This window comes from Leucoraja erinacea, chromosome 6, assembly GCF_028641065.1.
Source record: "Leucoraja erinacea ecotype New England chromosome 6, Leri_hhj_1, whole genome shotgun sequence".
NCBI classification, from domain to species: domain Eukaryota; kingdom Metazoa; phylum Chordata; class Chondrichthyes; order Rajiformes; family Rajidae; genus Leucoraja; species Leucoraja erinaceus.
This window is the reverse complement of record NC_073382.1, coordinates 8,422,732-8,449,134: the sequence shown is the minus strand read 5'-3', so window position 1 is coordinate 8,449,134 and position 26,403 is coordinate 8,422,732. Positions and strand designations below refer to the sequence as shown.

Sequence of the window (26,403 nt, the reverse complement as noted above, 5' to 3'; positions counted from 1 at the left end):
GTTCAAGTTCACATTTATTGCCACATGCACCAAATGGAGGTACAGTGGAATTTGATTTACCATGCAGCCACACAATCAAAAAGAGCACAATACACAATAGAATATAACATGAACATCCACCACAGTGGAATCAACATTCGTCACTGTGATGGAAGGCAATAACGTTCAGTCAGTCGTCCTCCTTTGTTCATCCATGGTCGGGGCCATGAACCCTCTGCAGTCGCCGCTATGGATGGCCCTATGTACAGGCCCTCTCGTCGGGATGCTCGAAACTCCGACATCGGGATGGATGGACATTCCGCGGCTTGGAGGTCCCGAATCGGCCGCTTCCTACCGGAGACCGTGGCTTCACGATGTTTTAGCTGCAGGCCGGCGGTCGGAGCTCTTCTCCTGCGATCCCTGGCGAGTGATTCCAGGTTCCGCGGTGGAAAGTCCACGCTACGCCCGCATCTAGAAGCTCCGCAGACCATGGCTTCAGGATGTTATAGTCCGCGGGCCAGTGATCGGAGTACTTCCGGCAAGGGATTGCCTGGCTCCGCCATGGAAAGTCCGCTCTGCGCTCGCTGCTGACGCTCTGGGCCCAACTCCGGGAGAGGCTGCACCAATCCAAGCCGTTAGGCCGTGACGGAGGGCAAAAATGCCACTAGGAGAAAAGTCGCATTCCACCGAGGTAAGTGACTAAAAAACAGTTTCCCCTTTTCCCCACCACCACCCACCCCACACTAAAACACACTTTTAGACATACTAAAAACAAAAAAAGTCGAAAGGACGAACAGCTGCTGGCGAGGCTGCCAGCTCGCAGTGCCACCCGATGAAAAATGGGTGTAACTCAGCAGGTCAGGCAACATTTCTAGAGGACATCGATAGGTGACGTTTTGGGTGGACCATTCTATATAAGGCATTGCCCACATTAGTGTAGGCCTCTCCTCCAGCTCACTGGTTTCTCTTCACAGATAATGCTTGACTAGGTGAGTTCTTCCAGCATTTTCTGTTTTTGTTTCATAATAAATCCAATTGCTCATCTAAAGTACAACATCTTTTTAATTTTATGTTTACACATTTTTCGTAATATTAAAGTCACTATTGTGCATGATTGTGATTCTGTTCCATTCTGTTTGTAGTTTGTTTGGTTGTTTGTTTGTCTTTTTGCACAAAGTCCGCGAGCATTGCCACTTTTCATTTCACTGCACATCTCATATGTGTATGTGACGAATAAACTTGACTTGACTTGATTGATATACTGGGGAGAGAATTGATTCTCCATGATTAATGGCACTTGTTAGCTGATTATTTTCTTCAACTTAGTCCCCTGTTGAAAAGTATGTGGTAATAATCATATCTTTGATACCATGGCTAAGAAGGAACTCCCCATGTGGGGAAATCACTAACGTTACCACCGTATGATCTTATATAGAATGGTTCACCCAAAACGTTACCATCTATGTTTCTATCTATGTATCTAACGGCTTCCAAAGCATTGGCAAAATGTATAAATAAGAAACTTCAGATGCTGGTTTACAAAAGAAAGAGACACAAAATGCTGGAGAACATGGATAGGTAATCCTTTGGGTCAGGACCCTTCTTCAGACTAATTATGGATCCAATTCAGACCTTCTTCAGAATGATAAGGGTCGAGTTTTGGGTCGGGACCCTTCTTTGAACAATTACTCTGAAGAAGGGTCTCGACCCGAAATATCGGCCATCCATATTCTTCAGAGATGCCGACTGACCCGCTGAGTTACTCCAGCACGTTGTATCTCTTTTCCAAAGCATTGGCACCTTGTTTTAATTATGAACACCAGGTGGTGCCCGTAATGGCCGCCTCACCAGCGGTCTGTCCTGTCCCTTCTCTGGTTTTATTATTTTAAGTAGGTCTTGAATGTTTGTTTTAATTTCTCTTGGTATGTTTTATGTGGGTGGGGGGGGGGGTTGGGGGAAACTTTTTCCAGTCACTTACCTCGACGGAGATGCAATTTTTTTCCGTGTCGCATCTCCGTGTACCCCCCCCCCCCCTCCCCTGCGGCCTACAACTATATAACCATATAACAATTACAGCACGGAAACAGGCCATCTCGGCCCTTCTAGTACGTGCCGAACACTTATTTTCCCCTAGTCCCATCTACCTGCACTCAGACCATAACCCTCCATTCCTTTCCCATTCATATAACTATCCAATTTATTTTTAAATGTTAAAATCGAACCTGCCTCCACCACCTTCACTGGAAGCTCATTCCACACAGCTACCACTCTGAGTAAAGAAGTCCCCCCTCATATTACCCCTAAACTTCTGTCCCTTAATTCTGAAGTCATGTCCTCTTATTTGAATCTTCCCTACTCTCAATGGGAAAAGCTTATCCACGTCCAACATAGAAACATAGAAATTAGGTGCAGGAGTAGGCCATTCGGCCCTTCGAGCCTGCACCGCCATTCAATATGATCATGACTGATCATCCAACTCAGTATCCCGTACCTGCCTTCTCTCCATACCCTCTGATCCCCTTAGCCACAAGGGCCACATCTAACTCCCTCTTAAATATAGCCAATGAACTGGCCTCAACTACCCTCTGTGGCAGAGAGTTCCAGAGATTCACCACTCTCTGTGTGAAAAAAGTTCTTCTCATCTCGGTTTTAAAGGATTTCCCCCTTTTCTTAAGCTGTGACCCCTTGTCCTGGACTTCCCCAACATCGGGAACAATCTTCCTGCATCTAGCCTGTCCAACCCCTTAAGAATTTTGTAAGTTTCTATAAGATCCCCCCTCAATCTTCTAAATTCTAGCGAGTACAAGTCGAGTCTATCCAGTCTTTCTTCATATGAAAGTCCTGTCATCCCAGGAATCAGTCTGGTGAACCTTCTCTGTACTACCTCTATGGCAAGAATGTCTTTCCTCAGATTAGGAGACCAAAACTGCACGCAATACTCCAGGTGTGGTCTCACCAAGACCCTGTACAACTGCAGTAGAACCTCCCTGCTCTTATACTCAAATCCTTTTGCAATGAATGCTAACATACCATTTGCTTTCTTCACTGCCTGCTGCACCTGCATGCCTACTTTCAATGACTGGTGTACCATGACACCCAGGTCTCGTTGCATCTCCCCTTTTCCTAATCGGCCACCACTCAGATAATAGTCTACTTTCCTGTTTTTGCCACCAAAGTGGCTAACCTCACATTTATCCACATTATACTGCATCTGCCATGCATTTGCCCACTTTTAGGATAGTGCATGCAGTTCCGGTTGCCCCCATTATACAAATCTTTGGAGAGGAGGGGATGCAGTGGAGAGGGTGCAGGGAATGCTGAATGCTGTCTGGATTAGAGGGTTTCAATAGACAATAGGTACAGGAGTAGGCCATTCGGCCCTTCAGTTACAAGGAGCTGTTGGACAGTCTTGGATTGTTTTCTCTGGAATGCTGGAGCTTGTGGGGGTGACCTGTTAGAAGTATATAAAATGACAAGAGGCATAAATAGATGGACAGGCAGAACCTTTATCCAGAGATGGAAAAACCAAGGACGAAAGGGCATAGCTTTAAGGCGATGGGCAAAATTTAAAGGATGTGTGTGGGGCAGGATTTTATACACAGAGGATGGCGGTGAGTGGCTGGAACACACTGTGGCGGTGGCTGAGGCAGATACTATAGTGGTATTTAAACGACCTTTGGATAGGCATATGGATATGGAGGGATATGGATTATGTGTAGGGAGATGAGAGTTCTTGGCATAATGTTCAGCACATTGTGAGCCTAAGGGCCTGTTCTTGTGCTATACTATAATATACAAAATATTATTGGCATCTCTTTTAAGATGGGCAGTCAACTTTGCCTTCCATCCATTTCCCTCCAGAGATTTGTTTAATTTTGCTGCCTAACCCATTGAGTCCCAACGCCCCTTTATTTTTTTTTTGCTTAAGATTCCAGCATCTGCAGTTTCTTGTGTCTCTTCTTTTAGATCGTTTGAGGTCAAACTAAACGCGAGAACCTCTTAATTGAATTATCTAGTTCAACAACTGGGCGATCTAAAATAAGCACCAGGCGTCTCTACAACAGACTAGTGGCAGGACTTTGCCATTGCGATCCTAGCCGGCATACCTGGCGACCCATGTGGACGAGCTGCCGCTGACATTGGTTTACCTGGGAACAGCCCCAGCCCCGAGCGCTGGCTCCGCCCGCAACTGTGACAAGTGCAGCGAAGAAACGGAGAGCCGCCGGCAGCCCGAGGCTCATGGACACCCCCGGACAAGGAAAGGTCTACAAGGAGAAGTAACCGTGCAGGTCAGTGCGCCAAACTACTATCTGTTCGGAAGTTAAACGTAAATGTTGTAAGTCTGTCTTGCTCGTTCCGCGGTGATAGCTGAATAATATGGATGCAACAACACACACAGTATGTCACGATCGGTTTGTATTTGGCAAACAAGCATTAAAGAGATAAAAAATAGTTATTTTTTCGACCCCTGGTGTTTCAGGTTGGTGGTGGGGTGTTTTAACTTCATATTACTGTTTGTTTTTTGCTCGCTACATTTCATGTTGTTCTTATGACCATCCAGTAGGGATGAATTATCCGTGCGGTATCAGAATCGCTGGATTCATTGTAATTCATAGGCTGTTGCCTCTGCACACTGGGTCTCCGTGACTGGTGGACCAAAGAGTTTCAATCACCCGATGCTCACTTTTGTTTTTATTGTGCAAAGCCCATGTACATTTTATCAAAGGGTGTCGGTTGCTTTGTGGTTCCAAGTTGCATTATACTTAATGAAAGTGTTGTACACTAGTACTGTATTGCAAAATACCTCGTTTGAAAGAAGGCCGGTTTCTAAATGTAGTATCTGAAACTGGGCAATGCATGGTCCAAGGTGCGGGGAGACTGACCCACACCTTGTCAAGGCCCAGCACTGTGGGCAGGGTCCCAGCCAGAGCAGGTGGGTGACTGTACTGTACTGAGCGAGCGGCTCTGGTAGCTGGTGAAACTCTCGTCTCCAGGCTCACTGATGTTGACGCGCCTTTGACGTTGAATGTTTGCGAATGTCTTTAAAAAAAAAAATCAAAATGACTAAGAACCTGTTTGGGGTAAAAAGTTAAAACAATGTATACACTCGTAGAGCAATGTCAACAAGTCCTTCGTTCCACCAATTCTACACTTACCGTCAAGCACCCATTTACACTAGTCCAAAAATTCAAGTTCAAGTGAGTTTATTGTCATGTGTCCCTGATAGGACAATGAAATTCCTGCTTTGCTTCAGCACACGGAACATAGTAGGCATTTGCTACAAAACAGGTAAGTGTGTCCATATACCATAATATAAATGTATACACACACATGAATAAGTAAACTGATGAAGTGCAAATAACAGATAATGGGTTATTAATAATCAGAGTTTTGTCCGAGCCAGGTTTAATAGCCTGATGGCTGTGGGGAAGTAGCTATTCCTGAACCTGGTTGTTGCAGTCTTCAGGCTCCTGTACCTTCTACGTACAGAATATATAATCTTAGGATGGTGACCCAAAATTTCACCTTTCCACTCCCACCACAGATGCTGCTTGACCTGCTGAATTTCTCCAGCACTTTGTGTTATTTCAAGATTAAACAACTAACTTTTTTGATGAGAGAAAACCGCAAAGTGCTGGAGTAACTCAGCGGGTCAGGCAGTGTCGCTGGAGAACATGGATAGACCGTGTTTCAGGTCGGGACCTTTTCTTCAGAAGAAGGGTCGTGACCCAAAACATCACATTTCTATGTTCTGCAGAGATGCTGCCTGACATGCTGAGTTACCCCAGCACCTTGTGTCTTCTTTTGTAAACCAGCATTTGGAGTGCTGTTTCTACTTAGCTTTTTCTAATCTTTCCTCAGATTCTTATACTCTGATACTAGAGTCAGATTGAGTGTGCACTGTACATTTTCAAGGCATTAATGCCCAGGGTACCAGTGACCCAGGTTCCATTCTAATGTCCATTTTTGTGGAGTTTGCACGTTCTCCCTGTGGCTTTGTGAGGTATCCACTGGATCAGCCAGTTTCCTCCCGCATCTCAAAACCATGCTGGGTAGTGGTTTAATTGGCATCTTGTCAAGCCACCAAAGTGAATTACTCTTTGTGCAAGTGTTAGAAGAAGAAGAATAAGGTTATAAATTGATGGATATGTGAAATGGAATAGGTTGCAGGGAAATAAGTGGGAGAATAGAATTGGAGGGAAAAAAAGATACAAAATGCTGGAGTAACTCAGTGGGTCAGCCAGCATCTTTGGAGAACCGGGATGGGTGATATTACAGGGTCAGGACATTCCTTCATACTCCTGCTGACCTGCTGAATTACTCTAGCACTTAGTGTCTCTTTTTGTAAACCAGTATCTGCAGTCTGAAGAAGGGTTTCGGCCCGAAACGTCACCTATTTCCTTCGGTCCGTAGATGCTGCTGCACCCGCTGAGTTTCTCCAGCATTTTTGTGTACCTTCTGCAGATCCTGTTTATACTTAAGATTGGAGGGATTGTTTTAAGAGCTGGAATAAGTGTGGGCTGAATTATCCTATTTCACATGAAATCATAATACAGAAATGTGGTTACATTTCGCTCTAACCAGGAAAAAAAAAGCTACTTTTAAATGTACTTCCAACTCTTGCGACCCTAATACAAAAAATGGTTATTATTTGATTTTTTTTTTTCTTTTGAGGCTTTCGAAACAAATTTATAAGCTTAGTATTTATTGATGAAATTCATCAAGAATGAACTTATTCGAGTCAACAAAAAACCCAGCGGGAGTAAACTTATAATCAGCTACTCTGCATACTGTACCTGTGTGTTCTCGACCTGTGAGCTTTATTACCAGATAACTGAACTGTAAATATTTAACTAGAGTGGAATAATGGCAATATTCAAAGTTTAGTAAACCTGAGGCTCACTGTCACTAAACATAGAGCTGGCAATCAGGGCAGCCAACAGTTTGTGTTTTCCTGTTGTTGTTTATAGAAGAGAGCAGTAGGGCACATCCTGGGAATCTAAGGTGGTTTGTTGTGCTTTGCACGTGCCAACTCCCCAGTGATAGCCTTCCATGTATGTCAGCAGTTTCCAGACTGCTTTATCTATTCAGTCTATAAATGCTTTCCAAAGAAGGTGAAGTTATGTGGGGACAACTTATGCCCCTGTCCCACTTAGGAAACCTGAACGGAAACCTCTGGAGACTTTGCGCCCCACCCAAGGTTTCCGTGCGGTTCCCGGAGGTTTTTTGTTAGTCTCCCTACCTGCTTCCACTACCTGCAACCCCCGGCAACCACCTGCAACCTCCAGGAACCGCACGGAAACCTTGGGTGGGGCGCAAATCGTCCAGAGGTTTCCGTTCAGATTTCGTAAGTGGGACAGGGGCATAAAGTTGTGAGTTTCCTACTGGAACTTTGCAATATGGTGGGACTTTCAATCTTACTTTTGAGGTTAGTTAACAGATGGATTTTAGGTTTCCTAAGTGGAACAAGGGCATTACATACTGTAACGTTTGAGCCAATTGACTTTGATGATATTTTAGTTTTTTTGTGATGTGGGGGGCTGCACGGTGGCGCAGCGGTAGAGTTGCTGCCTTACAGCACTTTCAGCGCCAGAGACCCAGGTTCGATCCCGACCACGGGTGCTGCCTGTACGGCCTTGGTACACGTTCTCCCTGTGACCTTGTGGGTTTTCTCCGAGATCTTCCGTTTCCTCCCACATTCCAAAGACGTACAGGTTTGTACGTTGATTGGCTTTGTATAAATGTAAATTGTCCCGAGTGTTTACAGGATAGCGTTTGTAGGATTGTGTTGGGATTACTTGGCGGTGCGGACCCGGTGGGCTGAAGGACTTGTGTCCACGCTGTATCTCTAAACTAATTAAGGAGAAGATGGAGCTTCTGAGGCAACTCTGGGTCAATCTACATCAATTACAAGCGCTTTCTAGTCAAGTGCACTTGCAACTCACAAATGAAGACTCAAAGCTGCTGACGTTGAAATCTAGAGCAAAACACAAAGTGCTGGAGTAACTCAGTGGGTTCTACTTCCTATCGAGACCACACACAAGATTAGAAGTTGTTCAGCCAGAGCTGATCACACGTCTCGGCATCTGCATACAACAGTGCCTGTCATGTCGCTTCTTGTGCGTGGTGGCGGAGAGATTGGTGGAAACAGGGCCGCGACGTGAACGCTCTTTCCTTGACCCCACTCCGTGGGTCGTAGTCATAGGGTCATATAGCACGGAAACAGGCCCTTCGGCCCAACTTGTCCATTTCGACTAAGTTTGATTATAAACCTTTCCTATCCATTTCAGGAAGGGCTCCGACCCAAAACGTCACTTGTCCATGCTCCCCACAGATGCTGCCTGTACCGCTGAGTTACTCCAGCAGTTTGTGTTTTTCTCGTGGATTTGCAATGTTTAGCTTCCTGTAATTACCCATATCAATCTATCACGGCCATCTATTATCCCAGCGTATTTGTTTGTATGTAGTGGATGTTAGTTGCATGATAGGCATTTCAGGGGTATTCGTAATTTCTTCTTGAACTACATGCTTCACAGACCATTCCCTTGCAGAAATAAGAGTCAACCAGTTTGTTGGGTCTGGAGTCACAAATAGGCCAGATTGAGCAGCTCAGTGGTGCAGCAGGTCGAGCTGCTGTCCTGCATTGCCAGAGACCCAAGTTTGATCCTGACCTTGGGTGCTGTCTGTGTGGAGTTCTCCCTGTGACCAATTGGGTTTTTTTCTGGGTGCTACATATCAAAGACATGCGGGTTGGTAGATTAACTGGCCTCTGTAAATTGCCCTTAATATGTAGGGAGTGGATGCGAAAGCAGGATAAGACAGAACTAGCGTGGACAGGAGATCGATGGTCAGCGTGGGATCAATCAATTTCCTTCCCTGATTACTTTAAAGACTAGTACAAGTGTACGGGTAGGAGAGTAATGTCTTACTCCATTTCCCATTTTAATTCATTGTGTAATGTTAGTGTTGCCACATTGACCTAATGTTGCCTCAAAAATCAATTTATCTCTAATTTGAAAGCACCTAATTGAAAGCAGTATATGTAACCAGGCCCCAGAGATGAAAACTATATCTAAACCCTCCCCATTCCGCACCAGTTAACACCAGTCCTCCAATTGATCTTCCTTATCCAATCATGTTATTTTATTTCTAATTTAAACTGGACAAATGAGATTAATCATTGAGCTCAAAAGACCATAATTAATTGGTAATTGGTAAACACACCTGGAGTGCTGGAGTAATTCAGCGGGTCGGCCAATGTTCTGGAGGACATGGATAGGTGACAACCCAAAACGTCGCCTGTCCACGTTCTCCAAAGATGCTGCCTGACCTGCTGAGTTACTCCAGCACTTTGTGTCTCTTTTGTAAACCGGCATCTGCGGCTCCATAGCTAAATGGTAAGCATTGAAAAATGTACTTTTGTCACGGGCATGTCCAATAACTCCCTCTTTTTATGTTGAGTTCAGGGTAATGAAAGAAGTCCATGTTTGGAATGTAATTTCACAGACTTGTGTAGCGTGAAAAACAGGCCCTTCCCCTTTACTGAATCTGTGTTGCCCATCATGTACCCATTTACCCTAATTACATTTTAATCTCCCCACATTCCCATCAGCCGTTAATTCATGACCAATTAATTTACGTCCTTGCAAGTTGTTGGGATGTGGGAGGAAACAGGAGCTATTGGATGAAAGCCACAGGAAAGCAAGTAAACTCCACAAACCCAGCACCACAAGTCAGGACTGAAATACTTTTTTTTTTTTTCATTGTAATGGAGGCTAATGTTTGCAATAATTTGTAAAATTGCCAAGAAAATGGAAGATAAAATGTAGGCATGAGTGAACTATGCGTAGCTTTGGCTGGTTCCATTCAATAAGTGTTAAAGCAGTTTTGTTTATTACAGACATAAATCTTTTCTTTTAACCTACTGTTTAAATTGCCCAGTGGAAACTAGCAGACCAAAGGAAAAAACCTACCGAGGCAAACCCGGTCTCTAAAGAAGGTGGTTCCGTGATAATGATGTTATGGAATGAATGCATTTCCATTGGGATATTAGTATAGCCGTGACACCTACTGCAGTGTTTACTGGTTTACATTGGTGGTATATGGGGTTCAAACACTGTAAACTGTCATACTCAAAATAAAGTATTACCATTGCCATGGCAGGAAGATGAATATGAGGTGATTACTATCAATAGACATCTGAGGTCATCAGTCCCAACCACCTGCGAATCTCAGCTATTTGGGTATGTGTACAAGGGGAGCGCACACTTCCTCCCACATATTTAACCACACCATTAAAAACATATTTTCCTTACCATAATAATCTTCCATAATAATCTTTCCATGGTTACATCTTGAAGAGATGAGACTTGTCTTAGCAGGAAAGTCAGAGCAATTTTCAAAGATATGGTCTCCTTTCATTGATTCATTACAAGGACAGTATGGTGCAACCCAACTTTGGAATTAAACTGATTTATGGACTGGGTGCTGGGTGTGGTGAGAAATGAAGCGGGTATATCAACACGTTTTGTTTTTTTTTAATTATTTTTCGTTTTTGTCTTTTTATTTTTTTTATTTTTTACTTACTCTGTGACTACACTCATTTGGTAGTTTAGGGGTTCTATTTTTACACATTCACTCTCTCACTTTCTTTCATTCTTGCTTTCTCTCTTTTTCTATTTCATATTTGTTAAAATTAAAATGGTAGATGTACAATAAATGTATTATGTCATATGCCGCGGTTTATACTTTTGTACACTGCTTCTAATAAAAACGTTTTTTTTTACATTAATTTAAAAAATAACCATCTTTCCATGGTGAGGTACTCCTACAGTGCTTTTAACTTGAGACTTCCTGGATTTAGGATATGTTTAAGCAGTTAATAGCTGTTGTGGGCGGCACGGTGACGCAGTGGTAGAGCTACTGCCTTAAGGGCCTGTCCCACGAGCATGCGACTCCATGTGGCAAGCACGACCTAACGTGGTCGCTTGAGCCGTATGGCCTCGCGGGGCCGGTCCCACTTCGATCGCCGGAGCCGTATGGAGTTGTGCGGAGCTGGTCCCGACATCGCGCGGTACTCCGAAAAACTGACGGCGTTCAAAAATTCTGCGCGGCAACGGCCCACCGGCCCGCAGCCGCCTCGACGCCATATGCACCGCCTCGACGGGTGTGAGCAGCGTCTCGACGCCATACGCAGCGTCTTGACACCGTACGTCACGTGCGAACTTCCCGCGGACTTCGCTCTAACTTCGACCTCCGCGCGGCCCCCGCTTCCGGTTAGGTCGCGCTTGTCGCATGCAGAACGCATGCTCGTAGGACAGGCCCTTAACAGCGCCAGAGACCCGGGTTCAATCCAGACTACGGGCGCTTGTCTGTATGGAGTAAAAGAAGGACAGAAGCAAAAGGTAGAAGGGGATAAGAAAAACACACCTGAAAGCTTTGTGCCTTAATGTGAGGAGCATTTGAAATTTGTGCAGTTAGTAGTGAAGGAATATGATATAGTTGGAGTTACGGAGACATGGCTCCAGGGTGACCAAGGCTGGAAGCTAAACATGCAAGAGTATTCGATGTTCAGGAAGGAAGATGAGGGGGGGGGGGGGGGGTTGGCATTGCTGGTTAATGATGGGATTAATGCAATAGCAAGGAGAGACATTAGCTTGGACGCTGTAGAATCGGTATGAGGAACTGCGAAATAGCCAAGGGCAGAAAACGCTAGTTGGAGTTGTACACAGACCACCAAACAGCAGTAGGGAGGTTGGGGATAGCATCAAGCAGGAAATTAGGGATGCGTGTAGCAAAGGTACAGCCGTTATCATGGGTGACTTTAATTTACATATGGATTGGGCCAAACCAAATTGGTAGCAACGCTGAGAAGGAGGATTTCCTGGAATGTATACTGGGTGGTTTTTGAAACCAAAACGTAGATGAACCGACAAGAGGGCAGGCCATCCTGGACTGGATATTGTGTAATGAGGACCGATTAGTTAGCGATCTTGTTGTGTAAAGCCCCTTGGGCAACAGTGACCATAATATGGTGGAGTTCAGCACTAGGAGGAAAGTGACACGGAATTCAGAGACTAGGGTCCTGAACTTAAAGAAAGGAGAATTTGAAGGTACGAGACGGGAATTGGCGAGGATAGATTGGCAAATTATACTTAAAGGGTTGGCGGTGGAGATGCAATGGCAAAGATTTAAAGACCGCCTGGATGAACTCCAAAAATTGTTCTATCCTGTCTGGCGAAAAAATAAAACGAAGAAGGCGGCTCAACCATGGAAAAGGCATATAAATTGGCCAGAGGGAGCAGCAAACCAGAGGACTGGGAGAAATTTAGAACTCAACAGGGGGGACAAAGGGGTTAATAAATAGGGGGGAGGGGGAAAGCATGAAAGAAAGCTTGTGGGGAATATAAAAACTGACTCTTCAGATATGTAAAAGGGAAAAGATTAGTGAAGACAAATGTGGGTCCCTTACAATCAGAGCCAGGTGAATTTATAATGGGAAACAAGAAAATGGCCAAACAGATAAACGAGTACTTTCGTTCCGTCTTCACTAAGGACACAAACAATCTCCCAGAAATACTAGGGGACCGAGGATCTAGTGGGAGGGAGGAACTCCCACATTAGTCAGGAAATGGTGATAGGTAAACTGTTGGGACTGAAGGCAGATAAATCCCCAGGGCCTGATGTTCTGTATCCCAGAGTACTCAAGGAGGTGGCCCTAGATGGTAATGGATGCATTGGTGATCATTTTCCAATGTTCTCTTGACTCTGGATCAGTTCCTGTGGACTGGAGGGTAGCCAATGTAACACCGCCTTTAAAGAAAAGAGGGAGTGAGAAAACAGTCAATTATAGACCAGTTGGCCTTAAATCAGTAGTGGGGAAGATGCTCGAGTTGATTGGTAATTTAAAGATGCTGGGAGCAAGCGCATTTGGAAAGCAATCTGGAGGATCGGTCAAAGTCAGCCAAATTTACGAAGGATGTCAACAAATGCTTGAGTAATCTTCTGGAGATTTTTGAGGATGTTGCCAAGTAGAATGGATAACTAAGTTACAGAGCCAGTGGAATAAGTTAGGTCTTTGGCTCTTTCAAAAAGAAGGTTGACAAGGTCCGACACACAAGAGGTCTTTAAAATGAGAGCATAAGGTATAGGACAGGGTATTGATGTGGACAGCTTTGGTTTGGCAGACAGAAAGCAAAGATTCAAATTAACAGGACCTTTTCAGACTTCAGGCAGTAAGTGACAGAGATGTTAGGGGTAATATGCTGGGACCCCACTTCTTTACAATATATATTAACGTTTAGATGTGGGGATGAGCTGGCATCTCCAAGTGGTGATGACACAAAGCTGGGTGGCAGTATGAGCTGCGATGAGGATGCTATGAGGCTGCAGGGTGACTTGGATAGGTTGGGTGAGTAGGCGGCGGCTCTGGCCAGCAGGGGCCTCTGCAGCCTGTCCGCGTTTTGGATTTTTAGGGCCGAGTTTTTGTTTCCGTGCTGTAATTGTTATATGTGGTTATATGGTAGATATCGTGGATGCATTGGGGTGATCATTTTCCAACTTTTGTCTCTCCCTGCACTCTGGATCAGTTTCTGTCGGGTCTCAGGTGTAGTTGATGTAACACCGCGGCCTTAACAGAAAGAGCCGGGGACTCTGGTGAGAAAACAGTCAATTATAGACCAGTTGGCCTTAAATCAGTAGTGGGGAAGATGCTCGAGTTGATTGTTAAAGATGCTGGAGCAGCGCATTTGGAAAGCAGTGACAGGTTCGGTCACAGTCAGCATGGAATTACGAAGGGGAAATCATGCTTGACTAATCTTCGGGGCTCCTGCAATGGCGAATTCTCCCGGATGTAACAAGTAGAATGGATAAGGGAGAGCCAGTGGACGTGGTGTATCTGGACTTTCAAACAGCCTTTGACAAGGTCCCACACAAGAGATTAGTGTTCAAAATTAGAGCATAAGGTATTGGAGGTAGGGTATTGAAGTGGATAGACAACTGGTTGGCAGACAGAAAGCAAAGAGTAGGAATTAACAGGACCTTTTCAGAGTGGCAGGCAGTGAGTGACTAGTGAGATGTCGCAAGGCTCAGTGCTGGAGCCCCAGTTATGTACAAGATATATTAACGATTTAGATGAGGGGATTAAATGTGGCATCTCCAAGTTGCAGATGACACAAAGCTGGGTGGCAGTGTGAGCTGCGATGAGGATGCTATGAGGCTGCAGGGTGACTTGGATAGGTTGGGTGAGTGGGCAGATGCACGGCAGATGCAGGATAATGTGCATAAAATTAGGTTATCCACTTTGGTGACAAGAAAAGGCAGATTATTATCTGCATGGTGTCAGGTTTGGAAAAGGGGAGATACAACAAGACCTGGGTGTGTTTGTACATCAATCACTGAAAGTAAGCATGCAGGTACAGCAGGCAGTAAAGAAAGCTAATGGCATGTTGACCTTCATTGTGAGAGGTTTTGAGTTTCGGAGAAAGGAAGTCTTACTGCAGTTGGCCCTGGCAGTTGGCAGTTGGGCCCTGGTGAGACTGCACCAGGAATATTGTGTGCAATTTTGGTCTCATAATTTGAGGAAGGACATCATTGCTATTGAGGGAGTTCAGCATAGGTTCACCAGTTTAATTCCCGGGATGGCGGGATTGACATATAATGAAAGAATTAGCTGACTCGGCTTGTATTCACTAGAATTTAGAAGGATGAGAAGAGAACTTATAGAAACATATAGAATTCTTAAAGAATTGGACAAGCTAAATGCATGAAAAATGTTCCTGACGTTGGGGGTGTCCAGAACCAGGGGTCACAGTTTAAGAATAAGGGGTAGGCAATTTAGGACTGAGATGAGGAAAAACTTCTTCACCCAGAGAGTTGTGAATCTGTGGAATTCTTTGCCACAGAAGGCTGTGGAGGCCAATTCACTAGATTATTTCCAGAGAGAGTTAGATTTAGCTCTTAGGGCTAATGGAATCGAGTGATATGGGGAAAATGCAGGAACGGGGTACTGATTTTAGATGATCAGCCATGATCATATTGAATGGTGGCGCTGGCTCGAATGACCGAATGGCCTCCTCCTGCACCTATTTTTCTATGTTTCTACGTTCTCCCCGTGACCAACATGGGTTTTCTCCAAGAACTTTGGTTTCCTCCCACACTTTCAACTTTGTTAGCTATCAATGCTTATTCAACAATGCTTCTTGATTTGCGAATAGGTGCTTTCTGGGAAAATGCTGCATTGTGAAAATCCTAAATCATAAGGTGTTACCTACTAGTTCCAAAGTGACGTCACTGGCTGTGATCTGGAGCTCAACGATCTCAGTCAGATTTGGGTGACGTTTGAGGTCTGGTCCCTTCTTGAGTCTGAAGAAGGTTCCTGTCCTGAAACGTCAACTATCCATTCCCCTCCACCGATGCTGCCTGACCCATTGAGTTATTCCAGCATTTTATGTTTTAGTCTGACTTGATATTGTACATCTTCCACATATCTTGAATATTGGGTTTGTCATTGTCACTCAACTTGATAGCATGTCTCATTACATGGTGCAAGCCGTAAGCCTGAAAAGCAAGCAAGATGCTCTGGTCCATTTGCTGTAGGAATGCAGTTGCGCTATGGGGCTTAAATGCTCCCTAGCCATTGTCAGCCATATCCTCAATGTTAACTCGGTATCTGGGGGCATTATCAACCATGAGCCAAGTTCTGTTATCCGGGTTATTCCACACACGGAAGATAAGCACAGAATGCTGGAGTAACTCCACGGGCCAGGCAGCATCTCTGGAGAAAAGCAATGGGTGGCGTTTCAGGTTGGAACCCTTCTTCAGACTGATGCTGCCTGACCCGCTGAGTTACTCCAGCATTTTGTATCCATCTTTAGTGTAAACCAGCATTTGCAGAGCCTTCCTATACATATTCCTTCCATGGTTTCATTTGTTCGAGAGGAAGAGAAAAGATGCACTATACTCTTGGAACTGCAATACCACCATCCAGATGTTTTGTTAGGTCATCGCACCACTGGAAGACTGGCCTTTTAACATCCATTTTTAACATCCATCTTGGCTCTATTTTCTGGTGGATAAGAGAGACTTGCATTCACCCTCAGCGTTGCCTTCAAGAGGAAGAGCAAGGGGCAAGCTGCCTTGAGCAATGGCATCCTCTTCCAAAATCTCCCCATAAAACACCTTTGGAGAGTAACCAACTTCTGTTCTGTCGCCACAGTCTCTGCATTGGAGATGGCGTGGGGTTTCAAGGCATCTTTGCCAACAAAGTGACGTTATCATACAAATGGAGTCTGAAGAAGGGTCTCAACCTGAAACGTCACCCATTCCTTCTCTCCAGAGATGCTGCCTGTCCCGCTGTTACTCCAGCATTTTGTGTCTATAAATTGATAATGATCTTGTTGACAGAGCTGCAGTACAGCAAGTTTAATTGCTACACAAATAACATCGCTGAAGGTGACCAATGAACCGTAAAATTTCAATATAGGATATAGTAGAAATAGAATTATCCTCCTAAGAAGGAGTCTTATGGGGATGACATTAGATGGAGAATGTCCTTGCTTGGATTCACCATGAGAAAACCACTTCAGAATTCAAAACACCTTGCCCATTGCTCTTTCTCTGGAAGGCTGGTATTTGTTATTATTGATGATTCTTTTAACCGTAATTATATCGCAATATATCTCTATCTCTGTTTTGTAACATTAAGGATTGTTCAATATTGTGAAAACGGCTTCATTAATTAGGACATGTTTTCCTAGAGTCAATGACATCGTTGTGAAAGCTTGTAAATTGTGCATTCATTAATTGAGAAAGTGTGCCAGAACATCTTGGCTGGAAGCAGGGCTGGGTCTCGAGCAGTCCATCAACACCTCTGTTAGGGCGTTGACCCAGGTCAAATAGTCTATGCTGATGAAGACACAAAAGTCAGCAGCTGCTGGAATCTCGAGCAAAAAACAAAATACTGGAGGAACTGCTTCTTCTTCTTGCGTATGGCGTGCACAGCCTAAAGTTGATTGCATTCGCCGAAACAGGGCGGACCACGTGAAGGTTTCAATCCTCCCACCCCAACTGGACGAACTCAATGGGTCATAAATTATGCATTCATTTTTCATTCAATGGACAAAAATTCACATCCATTCCTTGCACACAAATCTGTCCATTCATGTGGAGGGAACGGACAGATGACCTGAGATATGGTTTGTCCATTCCCTCCACAGATGCTGCTTAACCCACTGAGCTCCTCCGGCACTTTGATGTTTTTAAATTCTCTGCTAATTTTGGTCTGAGGCAACTCGGGACATTTCACCACGTTAAAATGTACTATTTTTAGAGGAAGTTTCTAATTTTCGTCAAGTGCAAGTTGCTGCGTAGAAAAACTGGGAGGAGAACCATGAGTATTATTTGTAATTATAAATGACTCATGCAAATAGAGGGAGTTATGGTGGATTGGAGTCAGAAAATTAGGCCAACTACATTCAGAAAAGATGTTGAAATGTTCGAAGGGGGACCCACAATACAACCTCATTAATCTTCCTTTCTGTGTAAATAATATAAACCAAATAGCAATGTGTTAGAAGAGAGAGCTTTTTAATGAGCAGCGTCATTGCGTAGGTGACATCACTAATGCTCCATAGAAGGGCTTACAAATTGTCAGTCTACGTTTCCAAAGGCGGCCGGTCAAACTGAAAGCTACATGGAACTCAGTCATAAACCCCTTGAGAATTAACAAAAAAACAGCTGACAAGTACAAAATTCTTAAGGGGTTGGGCAGGCTAGATGCAGGAAGATTGTTCCCGATGTTGGGGAAGTCCAGGTCAAGGGGTCACAGCTTAAGGATAAGGGGGAAATCCTTTAAAACCGAGATGAGAAGAACTTTTTCCACACAGAGAGTGGTGAATCTCTGGAACTCTCTGCCACAGAGGGGTAGTTGAGGCCAGTTCATTGGCTATATTTAAGAGGGAGTTAGATGTGGCCCTTGTGGCTAAGGGATCAGGGGGTTGGAGAGAAGGCAGGTACGGGATACTGAGTTGGATGATCAGCCATGATCATATTGAATGGCGGTGCAGGCTCGAAGGGCCGAATGGCCTACTCCTGCACCTAATTTCTATGTTTCTATGTTAAGTAGAAAGTAGGAAGGATTCATCAGGAGAATGATGTGTAGGAAGGAACTGCAGATGCTGGTTCAAACTGAAGGTAGACACACGATGCTGCAGTAACTCAGCGGGACAGGCAGCATCTCTGGAGAGAAGGAATCAGTCTGAAGAGGGTCTCGATCCGAAACGGCACCCATTCCTCCTTTCCAGAGATGCTGCCTGTTCCGCTGAGCTACTCCAGCATTTTGCATCAGAAGAATTAGCCTGGCTGTGTGTGTGCGCAGTTGGTGGGCTTGAGGTAGGTGAATTTTTAAAATAAATTGTTTAGGATTCTTAAGCATCTTAAACTGGCCGAGTAGAGAGGAGATGAAGAAGAATGCACAATGCTTAACTGCATAAGCTCCACAAAATACGTGTGGAGGCTGCGGAAAACATGTATGGTATGCATTGTAACACTCACACCCAGTAACGATGACATTATTTAAGGAGGTGCCGGAAATATGTTGACATCATAATAAAGGTATTGCTAGGCATTGAGAGATACAATAAATAAAACAGAAAAAATGTATTGCACAAAGTGTTGAAATTAAATCGGGGCGAATCACAACATACACAACAGTATGACTGGCCAGGAGAATATGTATGATTCAGTTTGCTACGACACAAGCATGATCATTGTGAGAGGAAAACTAAAGTAGTCATGAGGCTGCTCCCTGCCTAGAGGAAAGGTTAAGAGCTATCAATATCAACATAGAAACATAGAAATTAGGTGCAGGAGTAGGCTATTCGGCCCTTCGAGCCTGCACCGCCATTCAATATGATCATGGCTGATCATCCAACTCAGTATCCCATACCTGCCTTCTCTCCATACCCTCTGATCCCCTTAGCCACAAGGGCCACATCTAACTCCCTCTTAAATATAGCCAATGAACTGGCCTCAACTACTCTCTGTGGCAGAGAGTTCCAGAGATTCACCACTCTGTGTGAAAAAAGTTCTTCTCATCTCGGTTTTAAAGGATTTCCCCCTTATCCTTAAGCTGTGACCCCTTGTCCTGGACTTCCCTAACATCGGGAACAATCTTCCTGCATCTAGCCTGTCCAACCCCTTAAGAATTTTGTAAGTTTTTATAAGATCCCCTCTCAATCTTCTAAATTCTAGAGAGTATAAACCAAGTCTATCCAGTCTTTCTTCATAAGACAGTCCTGACATCCCAGAAATCAGTCTGGTGAACCGTCTCTGCACTCCCTCTATGGCAATAATGTCCTTCCTCAGATTTGGAGACCAAAACTGTACGCAATACTCCAGGTGTGGTCTCACCAAGACCATGTACAACTGCAGTAGAACCTCCCTGCTCCTATACTCAAATCCTTTTGCAATGAAAGCTAACATACCATTCGCTTTCTTCACTGCCTGCTGCACCTGCATGCCTACCTTCAATGACTGGTGTACCATGACACCCAGGTCTCGCTGCATCTCCCCCTTTCCCAATCGGCCACCATTTAGATAATAGTCTGCTTTCATGGGACTAAGTACACGGGAGCAGTTAAATAAAGATATATGTCTTAACTAAGCCATGGCAGAGGAGCTAATAGTTGAAGATAAGGCGACGTGATAATCCTTGCATTATGCTTTCTGAAATATAGGCCAAAGGATATGAAGGTATGCAAAGGTGCAGGATATGAACATTGATTTTTTTCCAATTCCAATAGCCCATATGGCTTGTGTTCTTTTCCCACTTCCAACCAGTCTATCTCCCTTTGTTCCCCTCATCCATCCCCACACACCCCGCCCACCCCATCATTACCTAGACTCTACACCCTCCCACACCTGCGTCCCTCTGCCCCTCACCCACATCCCTGTCCACCTGGCTTTCCTCCTCTTTTGGTTCACCTTTTAGACTTTAGAGATACAGGGAGCAAACTGGCTCTTCGGCCCGTCGAGTCCATGCCGACCAGCGATCAACACGTACACTAGCACTATCCTACACACTAGGGACAATTTACAATTTTACCAAAGCCAATTAACCTCCAAACCTGTACGTTTGTGGAGCTTGCGGGAGGAAACCGGAGCAGCCGGCGATTACCCAGGCGGTCACAGGGAGAATGTGCAAACTCCGTAGAGACCGTAGTCAGGATTGAACTTGGGTCTCTGGTGCTGTAAGGCTGCAACTCTACCGCTGCGCCACTCTGCCACCAATCCTATCCCCTCTCACTCACGTCTGAAGCATGATCCCAACCTAAAATGTCCTCCAGAGATGCTACCTGACCCGCTGGGTTACTTCAGTACTTCTTTTTTCATAAACCTCCATCTGCAGTTCTCTACGTCTATCCGCTTCATAAACTTCCATCTGCCCATCATCTCTCCCTTATCTGGTTCCATCTATCACCTACCAGCCTCTATCTCTAAGCTACCCTCTTCCGTCACCCAGATTGGTCTATCTGCCTATCATTTTATTATGTTTCATCTATCACCTGCAGTGTCTGTCTCAACACTATCCCTACCCTGTCCCACCTGGCCCCATTTACCCCAAATTTCCCTTTCACTTGATTCCACCTATAAAGTAAAGTAAAGTCAAAGTATCCTTTATTGTCATTCAGACCTTTAAGTCTGAACGAAATTTCGTGCCTTGCAGTCATACATATAATAAAAATGACAAAAACACACAATAAACACAAATTTAACATCCATCACAGTGAGTTCACCAGGCACCTCCTCACTGTGATGGAGGCAAAAGTCTTAAAGTCTCTGTCTCTTCCCTCCTTTGATCTCCCTCTGCGCTGAGGCGATCCAGGCTTCGGATGTTGTGACCCCGCGATGGTAAGTAATGTCAGTCCCGCAGCTGAATCCAAGTGCCGCGAATGGGCCGGTTCAAACTTGCGGCCCGGGGTGGTCGAAGCTGCTGAAGCTGCCGAAGCTGCCACCCTCCAGTCCAGTGGACAAAGCTGTTGTTGCGGGAGCTCCAGAAAAACAGGTCACCAACCTGTGACCTGCGAGCTCCCGACGATGTCGTCCACTGGGCCCGCGGCCTAGCCTCCGAAGTCAGGCCGCCGCCGGAACGCTGCCACAGCTCCAGGGTCGGGTCGTCACTGCCGCCGGAACACTGCCACAGCCCCGAGGCCGCCAGCTCCGCCATTAGGCCTCGATGGAGACGGGGGATACGACAAGAAAAGTCGCCTCCCCCCGAAGGAAGAGACCAAAAACATGTTTCCCCCCCACACACATACACAACCTAATAAACCAAAATTAACTAAAACAGGACAAAAGAACAAAAAAAAAGAAAAAACATGGACTGCAGGCGAGCCGCAGCTGCTAAGGTAGCACCGCCACCTGCCTCTATCTGAAGAAGCGTCCTGACCCAAAAAGGTCACGCATCCTTTTTCTCCAGTGATGCTGCCAGACTGGCTGAGTTACTCCTGCACTTTGTGCCTCTATCTCACCCCTTCCTCTCACTTCTACACACTGGCTAGCTTCCCTCTACACTCTCAGTCCATCAGGACACAAGATGTCAATCCAAAACATCGACCATTCCTTTGCCTCCACAGATACTGCTTGACCTGCGAGTTCTTCCGGCATTGTAATTTTGCGCCACATTCCAGTATCTGCAATCTCTTGTGTCTAAAGTGCAGGAAATGAATTAGACAAAGAATGTGGTGACTAGTTTTGAGCAATCATTTGAGCGAATAACTGAGAACTATCCCAGCTGTGCAAATAATATTAATGCACAGAACTAACCAGTCACGTAGGAACGAGACACATTTATCTTATGTGGGTGTGTGTGTGTGTGTGTGTGTAGTGTTTCATGTGACACATTTGGAACTTGTTCTTGTCACAAAAATATAACCGAGACAGTGGTGATGCCCCAAGATTCCACCATTGTCTTATCTTGGCTACTCCCACCAAGTAATTTGAAACAAAAATCAAATTGCTGAAGAAACCCAGCAAGTCAGTCAGCATCTGTGGAGAAAAATGGCGTGACAACGTCTTGGGTTGAGGTTCTTCCTTGGACTACTGCCAGCATCTGCGGTCTCTTGAGTTATGTGATTTGAAATTTGATCATAATTTATCAAGTTGCACAAAGATTATCAACGAGAATAACTGCCGCTGTTTAATAGTTGTGAATACATAATGCAGTAGAGCTGGAACATTTGTTTTCAGTGAACATAACAGGACTGTAGTTCAGAAGTGGTGAACAATGCACACACAATCTTACATTGATCAAGGGAATGAAATATCCCTTTTTCATTCATAGCTTGCAACAGTAGAAATCTAGTAGACAAAGGGAACTGGATGAGCTATGAATGCTTGCCTTGATAACAATGTCCAAGAATGTATTAGCAAGTAGCAGATCAGGTAAAATCCAAGGATTCTACAAAAGAAACAACTGCTCAGCTCCGTCAATGTCTGGTGTCGTGCCATCAGCAAACACTCATTGCTAAAGATGTGGGGATTGTGAATTGTCTTGGATAGAGATGACTGGTGATGTTATATCTTCATTGTGTGCGAGAAAGCTGCGATCACAGTGGCGTTGATATGTGGAGTATGGAGGCAGTCGGGGGAGATGGATTTATTTCCTTGCCTAAGCCCCGTAAATGCCAGTTCAAAATTGGTCCAACCCTAGCGTAATGTAATTTCTAGATAAGGCAGCACAGTGGCGCAGCAGTAGAGTTGTTGCCTTACAGCGACAGAGACCTGGGTTCGATCCTGACTTGCGGGTGTTATCTATACGGCGTTTGTAAGTTCTCCCTGTGACCACATGGCCACTGTGCTGTAATATTTACGGAAAGTGTGCTATTATAGTTCTATAAATTTCAAGGATTGTACCTGTATGTTCTCCCCGTGACCTGTGTGGGTTTTCCCTGGGTGCTTTGGTTTCCACCCACACTCCAAACTGTACAGAGGTTAATTAGCTTCGGTAAAGATTGTAAATGGTCCCTAGTGTGTAGGATACTGCTAGTGTACGGGACTATCACTGGACGGCACATTCCCGGCGGGCCGGAGGTTCTGTTTCCGTGCTGTATCTCCAAATTAAACAATTTAGTTTGTTTGGTCTTCTTCCAATAGACAATAGGTGCAGGAGTAGGCCATTTGGCCCTTCGAGCCAGCACCGCCATTCAATGATCATGGCTGATCATCCCCAATCAGTACCCCGTTCCTGCCTTATCCCCATATACCCTGACTCCACTATTTTTAAGAGCTCTACCTAGCTCTCTCTTGAAAGCATCCAGAGAACCTGCCTCCACCACCCTCGGAGGCAGAGAATTCCACAGACTCACCACTCTCTGTGAGAGAAAGTGTTTCCTCGCCTCCGTTCTAAATGGCTTACTCCTTATTCTTAAACTGTGGCCCCTGATACTGGACTCACCCAACATCGGGAACATATTTCCTGCCTCTAGAGTGTCCAAGCCCTTAATAATCTTATATGTTTCAATGAGATCCCCTCTCCTCTTTCTAAACTCCAGAGTGTACAAGCCCAGCTGCTCCATTCTCTCAGCATATGACTGTCCCGCCATCCCGGGAATTAACCTTGTAAACCTACGCTGCACTCCCTCAATAGCAAGAATGTCCTTCCTCAAATTAGGGGACCAAAACTGCACACAATACTCCAGGTGTGGTCTCACTAGGGCTCTGTACAACTGCAGAAGGACCTCTTTGCTCCTATACTCAACTCCTCTTGTTATGAAGGCCAACATGCCATTCGCTTTCTTCACTGCCTGCTGTAGCTGCATGCTTACTTTCATAGACTGATGTACAAGGACCCCCAGATCCCCTTTTCCCAACTCCAATGATCACTGCTGAATTTTATTTCCTCTTGCAAATAAACTTTTGGTCATCGTTCCCTTCTTCAGCAAAGACGGTGCAGTCCTGTGTAATGCATGCCCAGTGGAGAATGTATTGTTCCTTGTATTCTTGGTAAGTTTATGTAGCATAAATCAAATACCTCTGATAGCAAATCAGCTGAGAGGATGTGTATTTATATTACTCAGAGCTAAGTCGGGCACAGTCCCCCAGACTCTCTTCTGCTCAGTACAAACGGGTGAGGTAATACCTGCTGCAGGGACGTCAAGAGATTAGAACATATTTTTGACCTTTGATCCAATTTCAGTAATTTTTCAACTCCTAAAATATTGTAATCCTTATTTTTAATCTGCAACTCGGTGAGGTACATTTGGATTTACAGCCACCTGACTGGGTAGGTATTAAATAATTTCCTTTTCCATTGACATCTGTGTGAATTTTAGTTCAACTTGTGGATGAACTGACGAGGTGCACTTTTATCTAAGGTCAGTATTACTCCCAGCCTTCTCCCTCTGTCACCTGGCAAAGAAGGCTGTAGCTTTCCTTTCTTCAGAATGTCATAGAAACATAGAAAATAGGTGCAGGAGGAGGCCATTTGGCCCTTCGAGCCAGCACCGCCATTCATTATGATCATGGCTGATTGTCCCCAATCAATAACCCGTGCCTGCCTTCTCCCCATATCCCTTGACTCCACTAGCCCCTGGAGCTCTATCTAACTCTCTCTTAAACCCATCCAGTGATTTGGCCTCCACTGCCCTCTGTGGCAGGGAATTCCACAAATTCACAACTCTCTGGGTGAAAACGTTTTTTCGCACCTCAGTTTTAAATGGCCTCCCCTTTATTCTAAGACTGTGGCCCCTGGTTCTGGACTCGCCCAACATTGGGAACATTTTTTCCTGCATCCAGCTTGTCAAGTCCTTTTATAATTTTATGATGCTTCATAGAAACAGCTAATCTGAGCTCTCCTGGTGCAGCACAGATGAAAAATGTATTCTGTTCCTTCACCAGGAGAGCTTAGATTAGCTGTGTGATGGTGGAAAAAGATGAGAGAAGTAACATTCTTTATTCATCATTATCTACAACCATTACATTTGCACTTCACATTTTCCAAGCCATAAACTGTGCAGAATCCTCTTGGGTACAAGGTGTTGCAAGCAGAGTTCCTTTAGTTAACAGTGAGCATTTGTTCTAAGTTCACTGGTCCAAAAAGAAGGGGCTGTAACTATTGATATGGAATCTTGTTCCCACAGACTGGAGAAAATAAAATGCACTTCAAATCTACTATTCTGTTGCCTGTCGTTGATCATGTGCAATAGATTCAAAAAGTTTCAAGGGAATGTTATAGTTTTATTCAATGAAAGAAGTAGTGGGGGCACAGTGGCTCAGCTGGTAGAGCTGCTGCCTCACAGCACCAGAGACCCGGGTACAATCCTGACCTCTGGTGCTGTCTGTGTGGAGTTTGCACGTTCTCCCTGTGGGTTTCTCCTGGGTAGTCCGGTTCCCTCCTACATCCCAAAGATGTTTGTGGGTTAATTGGTCCTCTGTAATTTGTCCCTAATGTGCAGGGAGTGGATGAGAAAGTGGAATAACATAGTACTAGTGTGAACGGGTGATCAAATGTCAGTGTGGACTTGTTGACTGATGCTCGTTTTCCAAACTAAAGTAAATACCATTGGTATAGCACCTTGGGAAGTTTGATGGGAACATTTGACTGGATAGAATTTTGCCACAAATGCTTACAGAAACAAACATGACACCATACTTCACTAATATCACCACATCTTTATAGATTTGGTCATCTCCACAGAAAACATTCACGAAACATATTCTCTTGTGTGTTTAATATATCAAACTTGCTCTTCACGTCAGTAGTCTTTGGAGATACAGTGCGGAAACAGGCCCTTCGGCCCACCAAGACCGTGCCGACCAGCGATCACCCTGTGCACTAATACTATAACTACACACGAGGGACAAATTAAATGTTTTTACCAAATCAAAATTAACCTACAAATCTGGACTCTTTAGAGTGTGGGAGTAAACTGGAACACCCAAGCGGTCACAAGGAGAACATACAAATTCCGTACAGACATCACTCATTGTCAGGATTAAACCCAGGTCTCTGTCCCTGTAAGGCAGTAACTCTACTGCTACTATACTACTGTGCCACTTTGCCACCCAAAGTATGTAGCCCAAAGTATGGAATTGCACTGGCATAGCGCCTTTCAGAGAGAGTCTTCCCAAATAATTTTCATCCATACATACACGTGAGAACATAGGAAATAGAATCAGGAGAAAAATACTTGGCTATTCATATCTGCACCCCCATGCTATGAGCTCACTGCTATCCTTTATTTCAGTTTCACTTCCTACATCAACCACATATCCCTTGATTCCCATTATAATACTAAATATCTTTCCTGAATTTAGTTTATTTCGTTTAGTGCACTTTCGAGTTCATTTTAAAATTCTTTTATTTGTTTTTAAATCATTGAATGGCCTCGCCCCGCCTTACCTCTCTGAGCTGCTCCACCTATA

At 44.6% G+C, this 26,403-nt stretch overlaps 1 protein-coding gene across 2 annotated transcripts in view; it reads left to right on the top strand.

Moving 5' to 3' along the window:
• The first annotated feature begins 4,140 nt into the window (after positions 1-4,140).
• The window catches only part of LOC129697863 (CRACD-like protein), a 178,529-nt gene continuing 156,266 nt past the window's right edge, over positions 4,141-26,403 (top strand). Inside the window, exon 1 of one of the 2 annotated variants that reach the window (XM_055636553.1) lies at positions 4,141-4,268. The gene's annotated coding sequence lies outside the window, so the exon portion shown is untranslated. The remainder of the gene's footprint in view (positions 4,269-26,403) is intronic. The other variant, XM_055636555.1, reaches the window with a different exon arrangement.